Source organism: Triticum urartu, chromosome 3 (assembly GCF_003073215.2).
Source record: "Triticum urartu cultivar G1812 chromosome 3, Tu2.1, whole genome shotgun sequence".
In the NCBI taxonomy this organism is placed as follows: Eukaryota; Viridiplantae; Streptophyta; class Magnoliopsida; order Poales; family Poaceae; genus Triticum; species Triticum urartu.
The window spans coordinates 81176489-81203546 of record NC_053024.1 but is presented as its reverse complement, the minus strand read 5'-3'; positions in this window follow the sequence as shown (position 1 = coordinate 81203546).

Sequence of the window (27058 nt, the reverse complement as noted above, 5' to 3'; positions counted from 1 at the left end):
GGTTGTGGCCATGGACCCAGCTGTCAGCCTCTCCACGTACAGTACTCTTCCGATGGAAGTCGGTCGTTGACCACATTGACCACGCCACGCCGAGAGAACCAAGGCGGTGGACGACGGAGAGGCCTAGGAAGGGGACGACGTGGAGTCGGGGAAGACGCGGCAGTGGATGCCCACGCGGAGAGGAGTACGAGGGTTCACTGGTACGGCTGCGGCGTGAGGTTGCCATCGCCACAGAATAACAGGGGGTGCGGGTGAGTAGAGGGATAGCATGGGCCAGTGGTGGGAGTAGTAGGGGCGGTGAGGCCTCCGCGGCATCACAACCGGCCACGAGAGGCAGGAGCACGCGGGACGACCGGCGCAGCTTTGGGCGGCTGGAGCAAGAAGACTAGAGGTTGAAGAAGCACTACGGCCGTTGGATGGACATCGTACGGTCACTGGAGCTAGAATCGTTCATATTGACTAAGTTGACAAAGCCCTCCATCCTCGTCAACTTAGTAGGCTCACAAGTCAGCCTCCCACCAGGTTGGGTCCCAGCTAGCAGGGGGAGTATTCATTTTTCTGTGCATAATAAGGAGGCACTTCCGGTGGGTCCGAGCTGACAGTAGGGGGGAACGTTTTTTTCGCGAAATACGGTGGTCCGTCCGGTGGGTCCCAGCAGTCAGGGGGAATGTTTTTTCTGTGAACTACTGGTGGCCTGTCCGGTGGGTCCCTGCTGTCAGGTGGAGGAATAATTATTTTGCGCGTAATAAGGAGGCACTTCCTTGCAGCTGTCGTGGACCCAGTTGTCAGCCTCTCCACGTACAGTACTTTTCGGATAGAAGTCGGTCGTTGAACACATTGACCACGCCGCGCCGAGAGCACCACGGCGGTGGACGTCGATGAGGCCTAGGAAGGGGACGACGCGGAGCCGGGGAAGACGCTGCAGTGGATGCCCACGCGGAGAGGAGTACGAGGGTTCACTGGTTCGGCTGCGGTGTGAGGCTGCCGTCACCGCAGAATAACAGGGGGAATGGGTGAGTGGAGGGATGGCCTGGCCAGCGGTGGGAGTAGTATGGGGACGGTGAGGCCTCCGCGGCAGCACAGCCGGCCATGGGAGGCAGGAGCATGCGGCACGACCGGCACTGCTTTGGGCGACTGGGGCAAGAAGACCAGAGGTTGAAGAAGCACTACGGCCGTTGGATGGACATCGTTGACCACGCCACGCCGAGAGCACCAGGGCGGTGGACAACGGCGAGGCCTACGAAGGGAACGACATGGAGCTGGGGAAGACATGACAGTGGCTGCCCATGCGGTGGAGAGTACGAGGGTTGACTGGTTCGGCTGCCGTCGCCAGAAAATAATAGGAGGTGTGGGTGAGTAGAAGGATAGACAGGCCAGGGATGCGTGTATGATGGGGCCGTGAGGCCTTCCTGGCAGCACTGTCGGCCACGGGAGGCGGGAGCACGCGGTTCCGACAGCGCTGGTCTGGGCAGCTAGGGCAGGAAGATCAGAGACTGAAGAAGCACGATTGCCGTTAGATTGACATCTAACGGTCTGACGTTGGTAGAGTCGATTGTTGACTAAGTTTCTTTTTTGAGATACCCTCTGTACGCATGAACTTAGTAGGCCCACTAGTCAGCCTCCAAATATGTGGCAGACAATATAAAGCCCATTTGCTATTTTTTTTAATTTGCAGCCCATTTGCTAATTCTTAAGTAATTTATTACAGCCCATTTTCTGCCCAGAACCACGGTCAAAAAGTCCAACCTTATTTTGCATACTTCGGTGGAGTCCGAACTGTTGTAATCCCGAAATGATAAACATTTTTTAAGAACTTATTGATTTGCCAAAAAAATCGTTTTGTTTTTGTAATCAAATAAGACGTGGGACAATTTAGTTGGTTTAAGAGAAAACCAGTGGTAAAAAATCAGCGCTGGGTGGGGAAAACAACAAAAATAAGGATGTAAATATGAAAAGGGAATTTTATGTGTTTTCAATATAATGATACGTGTATATGAACTAGTAAAACTATAGGTAGACATTAGAAAACGGAAGTTGGACATGCGTTTCAAGAGGAAAATAGAACTGGGCTGTGTGTTTGATTCAGTAAAAAAACTGCATGCGGATGTTGTAAGACAAAATATAACTAACGCTAGAGGGCCAGAGGCCAGTAGATACCTGCTGGATCTTTGTGCCCGTTGTCGTCATGGGCTGGGCCTGTTAAAAACAAAACAACCCTGGGTAATCTACAGCCCAGTTGAAACTTGCTCGACTTGAAAAAAACAATATACGTGCTCAATAAACGAGAGAATTCTGCAAGTACGGACTGATAACTGGGATGCAGCATGGATATTGTTTTTTTATTGTGATAATAAGTGCATGCACTTGTTTCGAAAAAATTGGAGAACTGGGAATTCGAACGGTGGGTGCTTATGCTACCCATTGAATAAAAATCAGGTGCCTGAATATTCGTTTTGAAACAAATGATTCAGCTTTATGTCCACGTCGACCCTCGGCATGATGGTTGGAAGAAAATGCAAGTTCATACCAAAAGACGTTAACAACAATACCAACTTGCGGACGACAAGGTAGTACAACTACCAATACCAAACTAACTTATATTCTTTTTACTCCTGGCCCTAGTGTTCGTCTAGTAGAAAATCTTGCAGAGGACCTGCTCCCGCTCATTCTCTTGCTCCAGGTCCCCGAGGTGGTACTGGTGCATCACCCAGTTGGTCCTCTGCTGGTCGAAGTTCTTGTTGGTCTGCAGCACCAGAACCTTTTTTGCTACCCGTCTGCCAGCCGTTGACCATCACCGGCAAGGTATTGCCGGTCTTGTGCCACATCGCGTGCATGCCGCACTCCGACTGTATCTTGCGACGCGTCCACGCGCCCCTTTTGAACGCCCGGGAATTGCGCTGGAAGAAATGCTTCCTTAGGCCACTCAGTGTGATACCAGTAGTATTGTGGAATACAGGTTTTAGTGTACCTATTTGGCATTTTCATAACATCTTTGGCATGTTGCAATCACTTGTTTCACTTTTTATTAACTGTCAAATTGTAATTGCTTCACCAGGTCTCCGTCTAAAAAGAAAAATAGAGCTATAAACAAAGGAATATGTTTGTGCAAGTAGACGGCCGATCGGTGTCTTACCTGGAAGTTTCTCAGGTTGGGTGTAACATATGCCGTGCTCGCTGTCGATGGTTGGTATGAACAAATCGATAGAGACTGAAATCTCGCGCTGTCAGCACTCACTTTGGCCTCAAGGTGCTCGATCAGCTCCTGATCCGTGCGATAGAACTTGACGCCAGCCGGCAGCACGGGCCAATCCTTCTTCGACTTGCATCGGTAATTCCAGTTATATGGTACTCAATGTATGATCAATTGAGTGCTTTAAGTGAATGACGAAAGATTTCGACAGATAAGTGGTACTCCAAATCTGAAGTCCAGAATACCCGAACACGCCGTCGGGATTCTTGTGTCACCTCACGCGCAGCGTGTTGTCACGTCAATTCAATGTGTGGACATGATGAATAATTTGACCGACGTATACTAGTACTGCTACTGTACTACTTACTAGTCGTATTTAGTGTCACAATTTATACCTAGGTTTAACTAACAAGTACGCACTTGAAGCCTAACTGATATATATATATATGGCTTCTACACAGCATCTCCAGCATCATTATCAGTACATCCTACGCAGGTGAGTTAGGATGCACTTGATCCCAGGAAGGTATCTATCCTTCAAACCAGAGGAGTTCTTCAAACTAACAACAGTACAAAATATCCAACAAAAGAGGGTCGTGCTACAGCAGCAGAATACATGGCTCGGTCTAGATATCAGCACGAATCAAGTTGTGCATATTTGCTGTTGGCATGAACCACATCGCCGCATGTCGGGTTTGCAAAAGCCATCCATCGCATGGAAGCTTGATGCCTTTCACACACTGAAGATTATCTGGCAACAAGTTGTGTCGACGAATCTCTAGATATGGTGATTCATGAAACCCATGGTATGATGTGTAAACACAGCCCCCCCTCGCGAATGGAAGTTGCATAGCACAGTAATCATTGCCGGTGATATGATCGATGATTGGTTGGATGATCGGATAATTGAGCCCGAGGAATAAGGAGTGGTTGCCGAGGCTGTAAACCCGCCTCCAGTTGAATACGCCTGGCCCAACGGAGCTGGGATCTTTCTCGAACACGAAGCAGCCATAGCCATCAATGTCACGAACGCCCCACGCATTATACTGCATGTGGTTTGATGTAATGGTTTGGTCAATTTGGTACATGTGAATGAGCATCAAATGACCACCGTCAGCTGAATGAGCGATAAACCACCACCCATCAGCTGGTATGATTCCAGGTTCTGGAATGATGAAGGCCAGCGCATTTGCATCTGCTGCAACAATTCAAATTGGAGACCAAAAGGACAAAAATAAACAATCATGTTCAGAGTATGTGTGGAATTAAGATTATTATAATAGTGACACATATCATAGACAGTGAATTGCAATGTCGTGGTCATAATCATACCCCAAGTTAAAAAATAAGCCAATGGCTTTCATATTCTAGCAATATGTCATGGTTCAAACATCATGTAACAATGAGAGGAAAACAGCTATGATAGCGCCTACTCATATTCTACCATAGCACTTACTACTACTGTTCTCATATCAACTCTAAGCAATAACATGCGTTGTTATAAAAATCTTGTAAACGAGAGTAACATATAGAAATCATGATGTTATGCTCATAATATGTAGTCTAACAATCATTAGATGCCAATTGTTCTCATATCAACTCTAACAATAACATGTGTGGTCATAAAAATCTAGGAAATGAGAGGAACATATAGCAATGATGTGGTTATAGACATGCTATGCATTCTAAATTTGTAACAAATGAACAGGCAGTCGTATTCATAAGGTAAAGATGAGATGAGATAGAACAACTACACGATGATAGATTCCACCAATATAGGTAGCCAATTTGTGCGTCGACCGCGTAAACGATGCCATCATGCACTATAGCATCAGACAGAAATGTTTCCTCAACAGGATTGATGATGAGCCATAACCATGTATGGCGACCGGATTCCAGATAGACTAATCCCTTGTTGAATAAGGCAATGAGCTTGTAATCCATGTAGTCTTCTGATGGTGTGGGCACTTCACAGATTAAAACTTTCTGCAAACAGAGGTCGAGCCAAAAGCTTGACGCGTCTCGTGCGTAGTACGCAGGAGTGTCCGGCGGGCCGCGAGGCTCGATGGCGGCGGTATCCAACGATGGAAGGGTGATCTCTCGCTGGGTGTAGATATCCACGAGATGCCACGGACTACCGGTGTGGTGGATGAGGACAATCCAGTTGGCCTTCATGCCCGCCCAGTAGTGGCCACGCATGAAGGACAGGTGGACGGGTAGTGGTAGCATGTCGAGGGGCACCACGGCAACCTCCGTAGGATCGTCAAGTCGGTGTCTGGGCCACCTGCGAGGATCGGGCATCAGCAAGCAGGGTGTCTTGAAAAGAGCCGGACGGTTGCAGACGAGTAGACGGTACAAAGACACCGAGCATGCGGCCAGACGGACGGTGCTGAGTAGGTCCATACGACTACAGATCTGCTCCAAGAGAACATCGGGGAGGGAATTCCAATCGCGGCTCTGCGTGTCAGTTGGTTCTGCCATTGGGGTTTTCGGCGCCTGCGAGCCAGCGGGGAAGTGGATTCGAGCGGGCGAGCGAAGAAGCTTCTCCTCGTGTGGCCGAGCAGTGAGCGGGGGGATATGGTACGCGCGAGCTACCAAGGAAGATGGCATGGGCGGGCGAGAAGTGAGCGGGGGTAAATGGTGTGCGGCCGACGATGGGGAAGAGAGGAGGAAGAAGAAGAGAGGAGGAAGAAGAGTGGAAGACGGGGAAGAAAGTGCATTCAATCTCAATTCTACTACTCCCTCCGTCTAGGTGTGTAAGTCACCTTACGAAAACCAAATAATCCCAAAACACTTAGGCACTGTACATTAACTCCCTTCTCGTTTTTTGTTTTGTGGCATATCAACCAATAAGATATGTGGGATGTGCATGCTTTCAATGACTTGACACTACCAAACATAACCGACTGATTTAGTAACACCAACACGTTGGTTTAGCTTATTAATTACGTGTCCCATCTGCTGCAGTGTGTATTGTCACTTCACTGTGAAGACTAGTTGAATAGTTCTCTCTGACTGAGATGGGGAATAAATGGATCGTGAGGACTTCCTTTCTACAGTATCCCTATGCCTCTATGCTCACTTCACTCATTTTGCTCCGTACCTAGTCACTTGTTGAAATCTATAGCCAAATGGACATGTCAATGGGAGGGAGTAAGCCCCATGCATGCATGCTTGCATGCAACATGCAACACTCACACGTACACATGGACGCACGCAACACTCACGCACTCATGCGACACACAGCACACGACGCAAGACACACGCTCACGCTCAAGTGCTCAACCTACTCCCTACATCCGTGAAAGACTGTACATTTAGAGATTTACACATTGACGAGGACATAATTGTAACGCCCTCGATGCGGCTATATCTCCCACGTGTCGAAGCACGACTTAGAAGCATAACCGCATTGAAAGCAATGTCGCAAGTGAGGTAATCTTCGCAAACAACCCATGTAATACAATAGGGGAAAAGATACATAGTTGGCTTACAATCGCCACTTCACACAATTACATGAATAAAGCATTACATCATCCAAATACAATCAAGGTCTGACTACGGAACCAAAATAAAAGAACAACCCCAAATGCGACAAGGTCCCTGATCGACCCCAACTGGGCTCCACTACTGATCAACTAGAATGAAACAACACAAAGGACAAGATCTTCATCGAGCTCCTCCTTGAGCTTGGTTGCGTCATCTGCACGGACTCATCGGCACCTGCAAGCTGGTTTTGGAAGTATATGTGAGTCACGGGGACTCAGCAATCTCGCACCCTTGCGATCAAGACTATTTAAGCTTATGGGTAAGGTAAAGGTATGATGTGGAGCTGCAGCAAGCGACTAGCATATATGGTGGCTAACATACGCAAATGGGAGTGAGAAGAGAAGGCAAAAGCATGGTCGAACAACTATGATCAAGAAGTGATCCTAGAACAACCTACGTCAAACATAACTCCAACACTGTGTTCACTTCCTGGACTCCGCCGAGAAGAGACCATCACGGTAACACACGCGGTTGGTGCCTTTTAATTAAGATCAACTTCAGGTTTTCTACAACCAGACATTAACAAATTCCCATCTGCCCATAACCGCAGGCACGGCTTTCGAAAGTTCAAATCCCTGCAGGGGTGTCCCAACTTAGCCCATCACAAGCTCTCACGGTCAACGAAGGATAAACCTTCTCCCGAGACATTCCGATCAGACTCGGCATCCCGGTTCTACAAGACATTTCGACAATGGTAAAACTAAACCAGCAACACCGCCCGAATGTGCCAACAAATCCCGATAGGAGCTGCACATATCTCGTTCTCGGGGCACACTCAGATGAGCTCTCCATACAACTAAAACCAAACCTCGAGTTTCCCCGAGGGGGCGCTGCACAGGACTCTAGTTTGGACCAACACTCAGAGGAGCACTGGCCCGGGGGGGGGGGGTAAAATAATGATGACCCTCAGGAGCGCGACTCCCAAGGGAAAAGAAAAGGCTAGGTGGCAAATGGTAAAACCAATGTTGGGCATTGCTGTAGGAGTTTTATTCAAGGCGAACTGTCAAGGGGTTCCCATAATAGCCCAACCGCGTCAGGAACGCAAAATCCGGGAACATAACACCGATATGACGGAAACTAGGGCGGCAAGAGTGGAACAAAACACCAGGCATAAGGCTGAGCCTTCCACCCTTTACCAAGTATATAGATGCATTAATTAAATAAGAGATATTGTGATATCCCAACAAGTAAACAATGTTCCAACAAGGAACGATCTCCATGTTCCAACAAGGAACAAACTTCAATCTTCACCTGCAACTAACAACGCTATAAGTGGGGCTGAGCAAAGCGGTAACATAGCCAAACAACGGTTTGCTAGGACAAGGTGGGTTAGAGGCTTGGTTCAACAATATAGGAGGCTTGATAAGCAAGTGGTTGGTATCACATCATAGGCATAGCAAAAGAGCGAGCAACTAGCAAGCAAAGATAGAAGTGATTTCGAGGGTATGGTCATCTTGCCTGAGATCCTGCAAGGAAGAAGAACGAGTCCATGAAGAAGACAAACGGTCGTAGTTGAACGGTTCCTCACAACGCGACGTTATTGGAACCAACCCGAAGAAACAACACCGGAAAAGGAGCAAACAACATAGTAAACAACCAACACATGACCATGGCATGATGCACAACCAAGTATGATGCATGTCCGATTTAATGAAGCATGGCATGGCAAAGATGCACAAACAATTCTACAAAGTGGAGCACAATATGCAACTCCGTTGCATATTGACGAAACACCACATTCAAGTTATTTAGTTCGATCTCGTTTATGTACCCAACAATATTAAATGTTGTTAAACATGGCAAGAGGGGAAGCATGATGAAACTATCTAATCTAGGCAAGTTTAAATGAGGCCGGCACAACAAAACAACAAGTTCGGAAACTCCTCATGTGCATATTTTTAGGTTTGGTACCGTTCTGTCCTAAACACAATTTTAGAGGTATTAAACATGCAAAACAAGTACACCATGTTAATCTAGGCATTTTTCTACCCCATATACATATAAAGTTTATTAAAAACCGAGCTACGGTTATTTAGTTATGAATTAAAGCATTTTAACATGGCATAGGAGCAAATATAAGCAAACGTAATTTTAATCATTTTGAGCATGCAAGAAAGTTGGATATTATTATCCTACACAAAATTCTAACCAACTTTCATATATTAAGTTTTTACATATGATGCATAGTTCAAGAGTTATTATATGCATGAAGACTAGGGACTAAACTATAAACTGGCAGTTTTCTGGATAATTGGAAAAATTCGCTGCAGCAGAAAAAATACACATCGGGCCGGATCTGACTGGCCCGATGGGAGCATGGGCGCTGACTCACCCAGCTGGACCTGGCCCAAGGCGGTGGGAAGGTGTGGGCTGGGCCGCGGTCAACGGTTGAAGGGGAGGTGGCCCAGGTGCGTGCGGTCAACGCAGTAAAAGGGGCGAGCGGCTTCGCTGCCAAATCGAGCACGGGGTCAACGCGAGGTTGTCCCGCTCGATGCAGGCGGCAGCTGGATGCACCAGAGGATGCGAAGGATCCTGCGACGGAGAGGCCAGAGAGACCGGGGCTCGACGGATCCGGAGGCTGGCGACGTCGAGTGCGGTCGACGGCGAGCTCCTGCGTCGGGACATCCATGGCGGCAGGGGACTTGGCGCGGGGCGAAGCAAAAAGAGGAAATCCGGTTCGGGTGAAGCAGAGCTAGCGGCGGCGGCATGGCATAGCTGCAGATGACGCTGGGGACGGGGAAACGGGCGGAGGTGGCCGGAGGAGTGGGAAACGGCGAAGAGGAGGCCGGTTCGGGCCGATGCCGCCAACGGCGCGCGGCGGCTGCAGCTCCGCTCGTTGCAGAGCATGTGTGGCGCGGTGAGGGACTTGCAGCCAGGACGAGATATGAGGCAGATGAGCAGCTCCGGACCGGATCCAGTCCATGGCAGCAGCGCGGGCGAAGCTCCTGGTGGTGGCGTCCATGGCGTTGGCGCCGAGCTCCTGGAGAGAAAAGGGAGGCAGAGACGTTGAGAGGAGAAGGAAGGAGCCAGAGGAAGGAAGGGAAGGGACACCGTTGTTCTCATCTGTGGCGGGGAACGGTGGCCTCCAACGACACGACGGCCAAGCGAGGACGGCGAGGTTCGGGCTTGAGCTTGTAATTGAGCTCGAGGGGTCGTGGTGGCGCGTGGGAGAAACGGGAAAGGAGGAGCTCATCTCCCTGGTCAACGAGGAGAGCGAGGAGGGTTGGATCGATGGGCTTGGGTGGCGGCTCTCAACGAGGGGATGGATTGGCTGGATCTGAACACGAGGAAGGAAGGTGGTTGCTGCAATTCGTCTCGGGTGGAACTGGATCGGGAGGGGATCCTGATGTGGGAGAGGAGTGGCGGTGGGGAGGGACAAGCCTCCTAGGTTTTAGGGTTAGGCTAGATTTGGTAGGTGGTGGTCTATAAATATAAGGAAAAAAGGGAGTTTGGATCCTCCGATCGAAATCGGACGGTTCTGAAAGAATAGGCTAGGGAGTCCAAATAATAAAACGGTGATATTTTGTAGATGTTTGGGGAAGATCCGGACACAGCGGTAACGAATGTCCGGGTCGGGTCCGGGACAGATTTCGGACGCGCGCGGGAGGAGGTCCGCGGGCTGACGAGAGAGGTTAGGTAGGGCTTGGCGGTTAGAGGTACTGCAGAAGGCAAAGGGCAGAGAAGATAGAAGAGGAGAGGCCCGGCGACTGTTTTCGGAGACCGAAAACGTCCGACGTGTGTCCGGCTATAATGCCGCTATAGTTTAATGATTGGGGTATCAGACGAACTCCAAATGCGATGAAACTTGATAGGCGGTCTATCTACAGTATAATAATACCAAACGCCAACTTTCATCCCATTCCGAGGACATTTTCCGGTCACTTATAAAATAATAATCCGGACATGCCGCGGGCGCGTGCAAGTGTGACTGGGCTCAGAACGGACAACGGACGGAACGAGGAGACCGGGACGGATGGATGTTTTGAAAACATGATGATGCAATGCACAAGATGCAACGAACCAAAACGAATCACCCGACAACACTCGGAAACATGGAAGGCATCTGAAGCTCTGGTCTTGGGGCGTTACAATAATTAACGCCCAAAAGTAGTAGACTTATGTGTGCATGCGACCATTGAGATAAGAAGATTAAATGAAGGCCGTTGCATGCTGTAATTAAGGATAGACATGTAGCCTATACCTACAGCACAAGTTGGTGCATTAGTCAATCAATATTGATTTAGATTAAAGGCTAAACACATTGGAATTGTAGATGTACATCATGTAGTACACTCTTTGTTGGAAGACCGAGGGAGGACACGTGCATGCACTCACATACACAGCCAGGGCGGTTCGCGCGCAAGGGTTGGACTCATGTCGCGCCTGCGTAAAGTTTTGTTTAACTGATTTCTTTGCTCTGCCAACTGACAGGTGGGACCCAGAAACTAGGTGACAATTTAACCAGTCAACAAAGTGCCACGTCGACTATGTGGCCGGTCAGTAGGGTGCAATACGGTGCTCTACGATGAGCTAGTGATCGCATAATCACCGCAAAACTATATATAGTGACCATAAAGAGCGTACTGTTACATACGTTGACCGCCAGTGTATTTTTCTCATTTCAAATTAAGCCATATTAATCGGAAAGGACGCAGTATGGACTACTACTACTAGTACTAGTACTGCTTTGATGTGTCCCGTCAACTCGCCGAACGAGGAGAAGCTTGCTTACTACGCCTCTCCCTCGCCCACGCGCGCGGTGGTTCACAGGACGAGGAGAGGGTTTTGACTACAGCGCCCCTCTCCCTCTCCCTCTCCCTCGCCCTCGCGGTGGACGTGTAGCAGTTCAATCGGTGTCAGATTGCCAGAAGCATATTGTACTGTAGTATCATCATTGTTGGACCTTCCGAAGAGGCGAAGAGCCAGGTGCAAGGTTCACACGAGTACGAACTGTTGAACCTCCCGAAGAGGCAAGCCAAGCGCAAGGTTTTATAGGAGTTGTCATCCTAGTAGGAGTGTACTAGTACAACTATAGCAAACGATGCTACTGTGTGATGCCGACACGTCATGTATATCCAAAGCTGTGCCACCTTTTTTTCTCAAAGAGCGTGTTAGAGCCCATGCAACAACCACACAAGTTGCACGTACACATAACACATTTACTAGTAATAAATTCTAAAGGACAAATGCCAATATGCCACACAAGTTCATCTCCAACTCATGTGATAAATTTGTGCACGACTAGTCTACATATATTCACAGCGCTACCGTTCACAATTACCGTACTCCACTTACACGTTATAGATGGGCTACATGTCCTCCTCCAGGTTCCAGTCCCAGGTGTTCTTCATGGATGGCACGATCCATAGCAGTGGGCAACGGGAATCATTGTCGCAGCTTTCTAGTCCGGTTCCACATGATGGAGACTCATCCAAGCTGAAGCGGCATAAATCAGGGATAGCGTGTCCCAGCATGTCGTTCATCCGGCGGTGCACACTGAAGACACAACCATGCTTCATGAATGACAGGCCTTCCGTGTCATGCACGGAAGGTGGCATCCGCTTCACAATGGGGTACCTATCCCCGATGAAAAGCGAGTACTCTCCAAGAGTGTTCCTCGGCACCCACGTAGCATCACGGGGGTCGAACTCGGTGCCGTTCATCTGGTACACGCGGCATCCCAGATCTGGACACATGGTGACGTACATAGTCAAGGTCCATGCATAATAATGTTGTGCTCAAATGTGGCGGTGAGTAATACTGTGCAGCAAATAGTACTACTCCGGTATAGAGGAAGTAAAATAACCGGCTTATTATATATAGCCACTCTTGGCTACATGGATGAGATAGTAAGACATGGAAAAACAAAAATGGTGGCAGGTAGTGGGTTCAAGTCTTCAAGGGCCTAGCTAGCTATACGTGTCCTCCAAGGTAAAAAGTACGCCTACTGGTACTACAAAGTATACTACTAGTACAACAATGAAAGAGAAGGCGGGAGGGTTAAAAAATGGAATACCTGGGTAGATGGTGACGGTCCGATCGTGGTAGATTATGTGACCATGTTGCACATCAGTGGTACCATGGGTAACGACTGCTAAGATAGTTGATCCCAATATGCCAAAGTCAGCTACAAGGTTCCAGGTTAGACCGAATCGCGGATGCAAATGCACATCCAAGATCGGCGATCTTATTTTAATCGGGGGATGACTGGTCCCTGCAAAATAATGGAGTACCATTAGGGATGCAAATGATGGTTTGTGCATTCCGTTTGTAATCTCCCATACCGTAGGATGTCAACCAGATGAAACAAGTCCCCTGGCTTGTCACCGCGAAGATGCGGCCTAGATGGCACACGGCGTCTTCGAACGTGTAGGGGTACAAATCTGCCGCCGCCAACATGCGCCAGTGTCTGCCGTTACTGCCTCCTGCATTGATGGCAATCCTTATGTCGAACACCGCGATGAGATAGTAATCGTCGTAGCCGCCTCACTTTGTTGGCAGGTCCGCAATTGCTATCTTCTTCAATCTCATGTAGGCATCATCATACGTATTCTTGCCCAGCCAGTCCGGAAGGCCGATCCCAATGGTGGAGAAGGGGTCTACCGGAACGGCCGCACTGCTGTGGTTGTTGTGCAAAATGATGGTGGTATCCGGCCGGAGGTATGCAAGACAATCTTCGTCGGCACCGACCCAGACCTATATATAAGACGGTGGGCAGCGGAGAAATTATGGGATGGAAATGGAATAACTATGTACTACATGATCAAACTCCATTACTGACCTGCTCATCGGACAAAATCCGACTACCTCTCAACGTCGGCAACTCTAGCGGAGTCAATGTGCAACCATGGCCAGGGAGCGGTGGACTGTTCGAAGGATTATCCCATAGAAGATCCTTCTCCTCGAGGATGCATGGAAGACCAACAAGCATGGCATGTTTAAGCAGCATCTTGAAAAAGTTGGTGCAGGAAGCACCGAGTCTTGCGGCGGTGAGGACGTCGGTGCGGCGTGCGATTTCTCCCACAGGATCGTTGTCCAAGGTCTCCCAGCCCTGACGAGGAGGAGAACCACCTGGCGAATCCATGGGAGCAGCAACGAACTGCCTTCTCTTCGGGGGGAGGGGAACTGACGAGGAGGAGATAAGAGCGTAGTAACCGCAGGGCCTCGTCCCTTCCAACTGTAGATCGTTCCTCAGCGAAGGGGTGAGGCTATTATTTACTACTAGTACTCCCTCTAATTCTTTTTACTCTGCGCATAAGAGCAGACCCGGATACCAAGGCAGGGGCTCGCTGCATGCTTTCTGGATGGAAATACCCCTGGCGCATGGATGGGAGGAGTTAGCAGCTAAATGCCCCATGCAGCCCATTGGCTGTCCGCCCGCGTTCTCCTCTCTCTGCATGCTGCATGGATGTCTCCCTCTCTCTCACATGACTGCATGCGGTGGCGCTGGCCTATGATAAGCTCGCGTGGAGATAGCAATCTTCTCTCCAAAAGTGATTTTTTTGAAAGATAGGGATTATGGAACGTTATGGGATTGCATTATACTGTAAATAATAGCACTAGTAAGAAATTTTTGGCACTAGGTAGTAGTTTTTGGTGTGGATTAAGAAATTTTGGGTATGTTTTTGCCATTTTTTGTACACGCCAACTAGTGTCAAAAAACGCCTTACATTATGTGACGGAGGAGTACGTACTCGTACTGTAGCAGTACTAGTACTACTTTTCTCAACTAGTAGTGTGATGTATTGTACTTCTAGTCTAGTCTAGTATAGTGCACCAGTTTTGAACTCTTGAATCTCAGGGCCAAGGAGCTACAGTTGGAAGTGGAGGGTACTACTATTCCCTAGAACCATCGCTGTACTATCAATGCAGGGGAAGTACACCTGCGTAATGGCCTAGTGGGTACTCTCGGTGCTCTATTCAGCCGCTCCTCTCACGTAGCTGGCCTACTCAGCCGCTCCTCTCACGCGCACACTAGCAGCCTGTTTATCAGCGACGGCTACTGTGGGGGCAGAACATTTGAGTTATTTGATACAGCGAGACTAGGCTTTTCGCTTCCATTTGTGGAGGTGTAATGGATCTCGTCGAACTTTGTTAGTAGTTCCTTCTTTATGAATGATATGAAGCAAAGCTTTTGCCTCCGTTTCAAAAAAACACGGCAAGAGGAATTTCTTTTATAGTAGAGCCGATAATGGAGTGAAGTCCATGCATGCAATGCCACAAGTAACATAGTAGTAGAGCACTTTACATACAGAGCCATATTGCATAGTTCCCAATGCCCCGCCAGGCTTTTCCGGCTCCTCGGGCTTAATTGGGAGGCGCTAGTTTAAATATGCTACTAGCTGGAAGCTGGAAGCGAGGTACGGCTAGGACGAGCATGCGAGCCACGGGATGCTGGGAAGGAAAACCTGTTCACGTGGCTAGGCTGTCCAGTGCACCCAGATTGTGGGGCCGCACGTCCGTTTGACTTCAAAACTCAAACTACCCGTGTAAAATATTGGCTCGCAGCGAAGTGTAGTAGTACTATTTTTTTTAAAAGGCCGTCGTGCGTTCAGCCGGGATCGAACCCACAAAACGAGGTATACACTCCCGCGACCACTAGTAGTACTCGTTGGAGTACAACGCAACCTAGAATCGCCTTTTGTCGCTAGTAGTACGTACATTGTTCCTTACAAGAAATCCCTAAGAGCATGGTTAATAGTATAGCCAGCTGCTGGCTATAAGCCAGTGCCATGTCATCTACAGCCCATCTTATAGCCAACATGTAGTAGTAGTTTATTTCTTATAGCCCGCTGACTCAGCTTTATTGTACTTGCTCTAATAATGCAAGAAACCAGTAAATTGTTGGGGAACGTTGTAATTTCAAAAATTCTCCTACGCACACGCAAGATCATGGTGATGCATAGCAACGAGAGGGGAGAGTGTGATCTACGTACCCTTGTAGATTGACAACGCAAGCGTTAGCACAACGTGGTTGATGTAGTCGTACGTCTTCACGGTCCAACCGATCCAAGCACCGTTACTCCGGCACCTCCGAGTTCTTGGCACACGTTCAGCTCGATGACGCTCCCCGGGCTCCGATCCAGCAAAGCTTCGGGGAGGAGTTCCGTCAGCACGACGGCGTGGTGACGATCTTGATGTTCAACCGTCGCAGGGCTTCGCCTAAGCACCGCTACAATATGACCGAGGTGGAATATGGTGGAGGGGGGCACCGCACACGGCTAAGGAACGATCATGAAGATCAACTTGTGTGTCATGGGGTGCCCCCTTACCCCCGTATATAAAGGAGCAAGGGGGAGGGGGTGGCCGGCCTAGGAGGGGGCGCGCCAAGGGGAGTCCTACTCCCACCGGGAGTAGGACTCCCTCCTTCCTTGTTGGAGTAGGAGAAGGGGAAAGAGGGGGAGAGGAAGAAGGAAAAGGGGGCTGTGCCCCTTGTCTAATTCGGACCAGAGGGGGGGCGCAGGCCTCCTTCCTTTTGGCCTCTCTCCTCTATTCCCGTATGGCCCAATAAGACCCATATACTCCCCGGCGAATTCCCGTAACTCTTCGGTACTCTGAAAAATACCCGAATCACTCGGAACCTTTCCGATGTCCGAATATAGTCGTCCAATATATCGATCTTTACATCTTGACCATTTCGAGACTCCTCGTCATGTCTCCGATCCCATCCGGGACTCCGAACTTCTTCGGTATATCAAAACTCATAAACTCATAATATAACTGTCATCGAAACCTTAAGCATGCGGACCCTACGGTTCAAGAATAATGTAGACATGACCGAGACACGTCTCCGGTCAATAACCAATAGCGGGACCTGGATGCCCATATTGGCTCCTACATATTCTACGAAGATCTTTATCGGTCAGACCGCATAACAACATACTTTGTTCCCTTTGTCATTGGTATGTTACTTGCCCGAGATCCGATCGTCGGTATCTCAATACCTAGTTCAATCTCGTTACCGGCAAGTCTCTTTACTCATTCCGTAATACATCATCTCACAACTAACTCATTAGTTGCAATGCTTGCAAGGCTTATGTGATGTGCATTACCGAGAGGGCCCAGAGATACCTCTGCGACAATCGGAGTGACAAATCCTAATCTCGAAATACGCCAACCCAACATGTACCTTTGGAGACATCTGTAGAGCACCTTTATAATCACCCAGTTACATTGTGATGTTTGGTAGCACACAAAGTGTTCCTCCGGCAAACGGGAGTTGCATAATCTCATAGTCATAGGAACATGTATAAGTCATGAAGAAAGCAATAGCAACATACTAAACGATCGGGTGCTAAGCTAATGGAATGGGTCATGTCAATCAAATCATTCAACTAATGATGTGATCCCGTTAATCAAATAACAACTCTTTGTCCATGGTTAGGAAACATAACCATCTTTGATTAACGAGCTAGTCAAGTAGAGGCATACTAGTGACACTCTGTTTGTCTATGTATTCACACATGTATTATGTTTCCGGTTAATACAATTCTAGCATGAATAATAAACATTTATCATGAAATAAGGAAATAAATAATAACTTTATTATTGCCTCTAGGGCATATTTCCTTCAGTCTCCCACTTGCACTAGAGTCAATAATCTAGTTCACATTGCCATGTGATTTAACAGCAATAGTTCACATCACCATGTGATTAACACCCATAGTCCACATCGATATGTGACCAACACCCAAAGGGTTTACTAGAGTCAGTAATCTAGTTCACATCGCTATGTGATTAACACCCAAAGAGTACTAAGGTGTGATCATGTTTTGCTTGTGAGATAATTTTAGTCACCGGGTCTGTTATATTTAGATCCGTAAGTATTTTGCAAATATTTATGTCAACAATGCTCTTCACGGAGCTACTCTAGCTAATTGCTCCCACTTTCATTATGTATCTAGATTGAGACTTAGATTCATCTAGATTAGTGTCAAAACTTGCATCGGCGTAACCCTTTACGATGAACCTTTTTTTCACTTCCATAATCGAGAAACATATCCTTATTCCACTAAGGATAATTTTGACCGCTGTCCAGTGATCTACTCCTAGATCACTATTGTACTCCCTTGCCAAACTCAGTGGTAGGGTATACAATAGATCTGGTACACAGCATGGCATACTTTATAGAACCTATGACCAAGGCATAGGGAATGACAATCATTCTCTTTCTATCTTCTGCCGTGGTCGGGCTTTGAGTCTTACTCAATTTCACACCTTGTAACATAGGCAAGAAACTCTTTCTTTGACTGGTCCATTTTGAACTACTTCAAAATCTTGTCAAGGTATGTATTTATTGAAAAACCTTATCAAGCGTCTTGATCTATCTCTATAGATCTTGATGCTCAATATGTAAGCAACTTCACCGAGGTCTTTCTTTGAAAAACTCCTTTCAAACACTCCTTTATGCTTTGCAGAATAATTCTATATTATTTCCGATCAACAATATGTCATTCACATATACTTATCAGAAATGTTGTAGTGCTCCCACTCACTTTCCTGTAAATACAGGCTTCACCGCAAGTCTGTATAAAACTATATGCTTTGATCAACTTATCAAAGCGTATATTCCAACTCCGAGATGCTTACACCAGTCCATAGATGGATCGCTGGAGTTTGCATATTTTGTTAACACCTTTAGGATTGCCAAAAACTTCTGGTTGCATCATATACAACTCTTTTTTAAGAAATCCATTAAGGATTGCAGTTTTGTTATCCATTTGCCAGATTTCATAAAATGCGGCAATTGCTAACATGATTCGGACAGATTTAAGCATAGATACGAGTGAGAAACTCTCATTGTAGTCAACACCTTGAACTTGTCGAAAACCTTTTGCGACAATTCTTAGCTTTGTAGATAGTAACACTACTATCAGCGTCCGTCTTCCTCTTGAAGATCCATTATTTTCTATGGCTTGCCGATCATCGGGCAAGTCAACCAAAGTCCATACTTTGTTCTGATACATGGATCCCATCTCAGATTTCATGGCCTCAAGCCATTTTGCGGAATCTGGGCTCACCATCGCTTCCTCATAGTTCGCAAGTTCGTCATGGTCTAGTAACATGACTTCCAGAACAGGATTACCATACCACTCTGGTGCGGATCTCACTCCGGTTTACCTACGAGATTCGGTAGTAACTTGATCTGAAGTTACATGATCATCATCATTAGCTTCCTCACTAATTGGTGTAGTAGTCACAAGAATAGATTTCTGTGATGAACTATTTTCCAATAAGGGAGAAGGTACAATTACCTTATCAAGTTTTCTACTTTCCTCCCACTCACTTCTTTCGAGAAAAACTCCTTCTCTAGAAAGGATCCACTCTTAGCAACGAATGTCTTGCCTTCGGATCTATGATAGAAGGTGTACCCAATAGTCTCCTTTGGGTATCCTATGAAGACATATTTCTCCGATTTGGGTTTGAGCTTATCAGGATGAAACTTTTTCATATAAGCATCAGAATCCCAAACTTTAAGAAACGACAACTTTGGTTTCTTGCCAAACCATAGTTCATATGGTGTCGTCTCAACAGATTTAGATGGTGCCCTTTTAACGTGAATGCAGCTGTCTAATGCATAACCCCAAAACGATAGTGGTAGATCGGTAAGAGATATCATAGATCGCACCATATCTAATAAAGTACGGTTATGATGTTCGGACACACCATTACACTGTGGTGTTCCAGGTGGCGTGAGTAGTGAAACTATTTCACATTGTTTTTAACTGAAGGCCAAACTCGTAACTCAAATATTTTACTTCTGCGATCATATCGTAGAAACTTTTATTTTTGTTACGATGATTCTCCACTTCACTCTGAAATTCTTTGAACTTTTCAAATGTTTCAGACTTGTGTTTCATCAAGTAGATATGCTCATATCTGCTCAAATCATCTATGAAGATCAGAAAATAATGATACCTGTCGCGAGCCTCAATATTCATCGGACCACATACATCAGTATGTATGATTTCCAACAAATCTGTTGCTCGCTCCATTGTTCCGAAGAACAGAGTCTTAGTCATCTTGCCCATGAGGCATGGTTCGCAAGCATCAACTGAATCATAATCAAGTGATCCCAAAAGCCCATCAGCATGGAGTTTCTTCATGCGCTTTACACCAATATGACCTAAACGGCAGTGCCACAAATAAGTTGCACTATCATTATTAACTTTGCATCTTTTGGTTTCAATATTATGATTATGTGTATCACTACGATCGAGATCCAATGAACCATTTTCATTGGGTGTGTAACCATATAAGGTTTTATTCATGTAAACAGAACAACAATTATTCTCTAACTTAAATGAATAACCGTATTGCAATAAACATGATCAAATCATATTCATGCTCAACGCAAACACCAAATAACACTTATTTAGGTTCAACACTAATCCCGAAAGTATAGGGAGTGTGTGATGATGATCATATCAATCTTGGAACCACTTCCTACACACATCGTCACTCCACCCTTAACTAGTCTCTGTTCATTTTGCAACTCCCGTTTCGAGTTACTACTCTTAGCAACTGAACTAGTATCAAATACTGAGGGGTTGCTATAAACACTAGTAAAGTACACATCAATAACATGTATATCAAATATACTTATGTTCACTTTGCCATCCATCTTATCCGCCAATCACTTGGGGTAGTTCTGCTTCCATTGACCAGTCCCTTTGCAGTAGAAGCACTTAGTCTCAGGCTTAGGACTAGACATGGGCTTCTTCACTTGAGCAGCAACTTGCTTGCCGTTCTTCTAGAAGTTCCCCTTCTTCCCTTTGCCCTTTTTCTTGAAACTAGTGGTCTTGTCAACCATCAACACTTGATGCTCTTTCTTGATTTCTACCTTCATTGATTTCATCATCATGAAAAGCTTGGGAGTCGTTTTCGTCATCCCTTGCATAATATAGTTCATCATGAAGTTCTACTAACTTGGTTATGGTGACTAGAGAATTCTGTCAATCACTATTTTATCTGGAAGATTAACTCCCACTTGATTCAAGCGATTGTAGTACCCAGACAATCTGAGCACATGCTCACTAGTTGAGCGATTCTCCTCCATCTTTTAGCTATAGAACTTGTTGGAGACTTCATATCTCTCAACTTGGGTATTTTCTTGAAATATTAACTTCAACTCTTGGAACATCTCATATGGTCCATGACGTTCAAAAACGTCTTTGAAGTCCCGTTAAGCATGGTGCACTAAACTATCAAGTAGTCATCATATTGAGCTAGCCAAACGTTCATAACGTCTGCATCTGCTCCTGCAATAGGTCCGTCACCTAGCGGTGCATTAAGGACATAATTCTTCTGTGCAGTAATGAGGATAAACCTCAGATCACGGATCCAATCCGCATTTTTGCTACTAACATTTTTCAACACAATTTTCTCTAGGAACATATCAAAATAAACACAGGGAAGCAACAACGCGACCTATTGATCTACAACATAATTTGCAAAATACTACCAGGACTAAGTTCATGATAAATTTAAGTTCAATTAATCATATTACTTAAGAACTCCCACTTAGATAGACATCCCTCTAATCCTCTAAGTGATTACGTGATCCAAATCAACTAAACCATGTCCGATCATCATGTGAGATGGAGTAGTTTCATTGGTGAACATCGCTATGTTGATTATATCTGCTATATGATTCACGCTCGACTTTTTGGTCTCCGTGTTCCGATGCCATATCTGTATATGCTTGGCTCGTCAAGTATAACCTGAGTATTCTGCGTGTGCAACTGTTTTGCACCCGTTGTATTTGAACGTAGAGCCTATCACACCCGATCATCACGTGGTGTCTCAGCACGAAGAACTTTCGCAATGGTGCATACTCAGGGAGAACACTTCTTGATAATTAGTGAGAGATCATCTTATAATTCTACCGTCAATCAAAGCAAGATAAGATGTATAAAAGATAAACATCACATGCAATCAATATAAGTGATATGATATGGCCACCATTATCTTGTGCTTGTGATCTCCATCTTCGAAGCACCGTCATGATCACCATCGTCACCGGCGCGACACTTTGATCTCCATCGTAGCATCGTTGTCGTCTCGCCAATCTTATGCTTCCACGACTATCGCTACCGCTTAGTGATAAAGTAAAGCATTACAGCGCGATTGCATTGCATACAATAAAGCGACAACCATATGGCTCCTGCCAGTTGCCGATAACTCGGTTACAAAACATGATCATCTCATACAATAAAATTTAGCATCATGTCTTGACCATATCACATCACAACATGCCCTGCAAAAACAAGTTAGACGTCCTCTACTTTGTTGTTGCAAGTTTTATGTGGCTGCTACGGGCTTAAGCAAGAACCAATCTTACCTATGCATCAAAACCACAACGATAGTTTGTCAAGTTGGTGCTGTTTTAACCTTCGCAAGGACCGGGCGTAGCCACACTCGGTTCAACTAAAGTTGGAGAAACTGTCACCCGCTAGCCACCTTTGTGCAAAGCACGTTGGGAGAACCGGTCTTGCATAAGCGTACGCGTAATGTCGGTCCGGGCCGCTTCGTCCAACAATACCGCCGAACCAAAGTATGACATGCTGGTAAGCAGTATGACTTATATCGCCCACAACTCACTTGTGTTCTACTCGTGCATATAACATCAACATATAAAACCTAGGCTCGGATGCCACTGTTGGGGAACATAGTAATTTCAAAAATTCTCCTACGCACACGCAAGATCATGGTGATGCATAGCAACGAGAGGGGAGAGTGTGATCTATGTACCCTTGTAGATCGACAACGGAAGCGTTAGCACAACGTGGTTGATGTAGTCGTACGTCTTCACGGTCCAACCGATCCAAGCACCATTACTCCAGCACCTCCGAGTTCTTGGCACACGTTCAGCTCGATGACGCTCCCCGGGCTCCGATCCAGCAAAGCTTCGGGGAGGAGTTCCGTCAGCACGACGGCGTGGTGACGATCTTGATGTTCAACCGTCGCAGGGCTTCGCCTAAGCACCGCTACAATATGACCGAGGTGGAATATGGTGGAGGGGGGCACCGCACACGGCTAAGGAACGATCATGAAGATCAACTTGTGTGTCATGGGGTGCCCCCTTACCCCCGTATATAAAGGAGCAAGGGGGAGGGGGCGGCCGGCCTAGGAGGGAGCGCGCCAAGGGGAGTCCTACTCCCACCGGGAGTAGGACTCCCTCCTTCCTTGTTGGAGTAGGAGAAGGGGAAAGAGGGGAGAGGAAGAAGGAAAAGGGGGCTGCGCCCCTTGTCCAATTCGGACCAGAGGGGGGGCGCAGGCCTCCTTCCTTTTGGCCTCTCTCCTCTATTCCCGTATGCCCCAATAAGGCCCATATACTCCCCGGCGAATTCCCGTAACTCTCGGGTACTCCGAAAAATACCCGAATCACTCGGAACCTTTCCGATGTCCGAATATAGTCGTCCAATATATCGATCTTTACGTCTCGACCATTTCGAGACTCCTCGTCATGTCCCTGATCCCATCCGGGACTCCAAACTCCTTCGGTACATCAAAACTCATAAACTCATAATATAACTGTCATCGAAACCTTAAGCGTGCGGACCCTACAGTTCGAGAACAATGTAGACATGACCGAGACACGTCTCCGGTCAATAACCAATAGCGGGACCTGGATGCCCATATTGGCTCCTACATATTTTACGAAGATCTTTATCGGTCAGACCGCATAACAACATACGTTGTTCCCTTTGTCATCGGTATGTTACTTGCCCGAGATTCGATCGTCGGTATCTCAATACCTAGTTCAATCTCGTTACCGGCAAGTCTCTTTACTCGTTCCGTAATACATCATCTCACAACTAACTCATTAGTTGCAATGCTCGCAAGGCTTATGTGATGTGCATTACCGAGAGGGCCCAGAGATACCTCTCTGATAATCGGAGTGACAAATCCTAATCTCGAAATACGTCAACCCAACATGCACCTTTGGAGACACCTGTAGAGCACCTTTATAATCACCCAGTTACGTTGTGACGTTTGGTAGCACACAAAGTGTTCCTCCGGCAAACGGGAGTTGCATAATCTCATAGTCATAGGAACATGTATAAGTCATGAAGAAAGCAATAGCAACATACTAAACGATCGGGTGCTAAGCTAATGGAATGGGTCATGTCAATCAGATCATTCAACTAATGACGTGATCCCGTTAATCAAATAACAACTCTTTGTCCATGGTTAGGAAACATAACCATCTTTGATTAACGAGCTAGTCAAGTAGAGGCATACTAGTGACACTCTGATTGTCTATGTATTCACACATGTATTATGTTTCCGGTTAATACAATTCTAGCATAAATAATAAACATTTATCATGAAATAAGGAAATAAATAATAACTTTATTATTGCCTCTAGGGCATATTTCCTTCATAAATTGCCAAGAAACTACTACAACTTGCATACGTGGCAGACTTAAGATAAGACTACCTTATCAACAATTGTACATGCTCTTACCAACAAAAATCCTCGAGTGACCTCCTACCTCCAGCTCGTCCACCTAGTCATCCTTGGCCATGGGACGCAGCTACCGCCACCGGCAGAAGGCGAGGTCAAAACCGCCGATGGTGTGGAGCCCATGTTGCGGCAGCCCGGATGCCAGCTCCGTCCGGTGCTCGCGGCCGCTAGCTAGCCAAGATAGCTCCATCCAGCTGCTTGTCTGCAAGGTTTGCTAGCTAGATTGGCAAGGCAGCGCGGCGGCTTGCTCGCGCGTGCCGTGCTAAGGCCAACCATCTGGCTCGAGCGAAGGCCAGCACGGCAGCTTGCTCGCTCATGAGCCATGCTCAGGCCAGCCTACCAACCCGTGCGGAGGCCAGCGCCGCGTCCGGCCCGTCCGGCGGAGCGGCAGCCAACTCGCTCATCACCGGCGCCACCGACGAACACGCATCAGTACTGTTTGAAGTAATGTTCAGGAAAAATAATGATTTGAGGTGGAATAACAGGATAGAAAGTCAGATGTGGGTCCCTCGTGTCAACGGTCAAACAAAATGTGTTGGTTTAAGCTGCCTCGTCAGCACGGACATGTGGGCCAACCCTGTCATAAATGGGTTTAAACGAACCTAATCGGTAGGAGTACTAGGTAGTTTTTGGCGTGGATTAAGAAATTTTGGGTATGTTTTTTCTATTTTTTGTACAATAGATTCCTCCTAGGGCTGGTTGAAAGTGGTAGTTTTTTGTTAAATATTCTACATATTGTAAGTAGGAGTGAAAGTTAAGCTTTGGAAGCCAATAAGCAAGGCTAGTTACATAGTGCATATGTGTACATGATTGAAAGTAAATATCAACCATGAGTGACTAATATCTTGATGGAAAACTCGAAACTATGGAATACTAGGAAAAGAAATGCATGGTTGGAAATACTAGCAATGTTCATGTCCATTGCAACGAATCATAATTAGAATAATACTTATTCACAAACTTGGTACAAAACACTCTAATTTTGATATACATATGTCACTAGAGATATATTATGTTTCAATTAGAATATATTCCTTGGGCTGTTTTGGTGAGGTCAGGGAGCGCTGTGGTTAGTTTTAAGATACTAATTATGGGTTTTTCTGCAAATTGGTATACAAGTGGGATGTTGGTGAGAAAAGGCAACAACTTACCTCACAATCATTAGATGTAGATCTGATGGTCAGAAATGACGGATGGCAGACACACCAGCATCACCAACTTAGTCTTGTGTAGGAGTACTAGCAAGATCCGTGCATTGCACGGAACATCAAGATGCATTTTTTTATAAAACACTTGTTGTGATTGACCCTTGCGGGAGTAATCCCATGTGTAAAAACTAATGATATCTCGAGAAATATGAGATAAGGTGAAGAGGAGTGGGGTGTGGTGGTGGTTGGTGGTCGAACTGAGCGGAGGCATGGGGATTGACGACGCCGGTAGCGGCCACCAGGCCAGTTTGTTCCAGAGGCTTCCTTTCTTAATTGCTCAACAATGAGGTTTGCTGGAGATAAGGATGAACGAGGGAAGGCCTTGTCTGCAAATGTGGAGAGGGGTGCGGGTATCTTTTAGTTTAATTTCCATCCGTCAGATATAGATCGGACGGTCTATATTGCAAGATGGCACATGTACCATCATCACCAACTCGGTTTTTTATAAGAGAAGAAATATAAGTATGGAGATACAAACGTATTATCGGTACTTGCTTCCGTAAAATAGCATCTACATTCTATTCAACACCTCGGCATGTGGGCCTTAGCACAATGACTTCTCGACTGTGTAAAACGAAGATTTTCCCGTCGCCGACAAGGAGGGGTGACGGTGGCGCGCTTTTTGGCTTGCTCTAGTCCTAGTAGTCATACTAGGTGGTCTAAGCACGTGTAGATTTATTCTTTTTCATGTCTCGTGTTCGCCGTACTTCCACGACTGTTCATGAATAGACGGTAAGTTATTCACGGGGAAACCCTTGTTGAGCGTGTTTGCGAGAGAGAGAGAGAGAGAGAGAGAGAGAGAGAGAGAGAGAGTGCATGTGTGATATGTTAGAGACTGAGGCAATGATAACAGATTCTTTGTGTCTATGTGTGTGGAGGATAGAGAGAGACATGTACATGGGGCTTTGTGTTGTGTAACGTGGAGACACATATTCATAATTAGAGAGTGATTGTGTGAGATACACATGCAGACATGAGGAGAGATGAGGATCCAGGTAAATGGGTGTTTGTGCGTGCCTGTGTGTGTTTGTGCATGCGTTTGTGTGTGAGAGGGAGAGAGTGTATGTGGAGTAGAGAGACCACTGATGATGTAAACCTAGTATAAGGGAAGGGGAATGGTGTGACATGTGTAGTAGCGAGATAGCACGGGTGCGGGCGGGGGGAGCAGACTATTTGGAAGAGACATCGAGTGTGTGGGGGGAGAGGGGTGTGAGAGCGAGATAAAGAGAGAGCTAGCGCCGGAGAGAGAGAGGAAGAGAGGGGGCGAGAGGGGTCGTTTGTGTCCATAAATGGCATATAGATAGGGAGACAATGTTGATGTTGTCCGAAATTGGCCTATGAACGGAGACACAAGGCAAGCGAGTCATCGTGTGTGTGATAGGGACTTCATGAGAGAGCTATAATAGATGGTGTAGAGAACAATGTGCGAAATCGAGAACGATTATACATTAGGGAGCTATGCAAAGAGTCACGACATATATGTATACAAGGAAGGAGCTGGGGCGGGTCCGCACGTGGGAGAGATAGAAAGAGGAGAGTGGTGCACAAGGAGACAAAGTGTGCTTGTTTGCAGTGGGGGTGGTGTGTGAGGTGAGTGCGTGAGAACCACATAACTAGGGAGATAGACGTTTGGGGGCG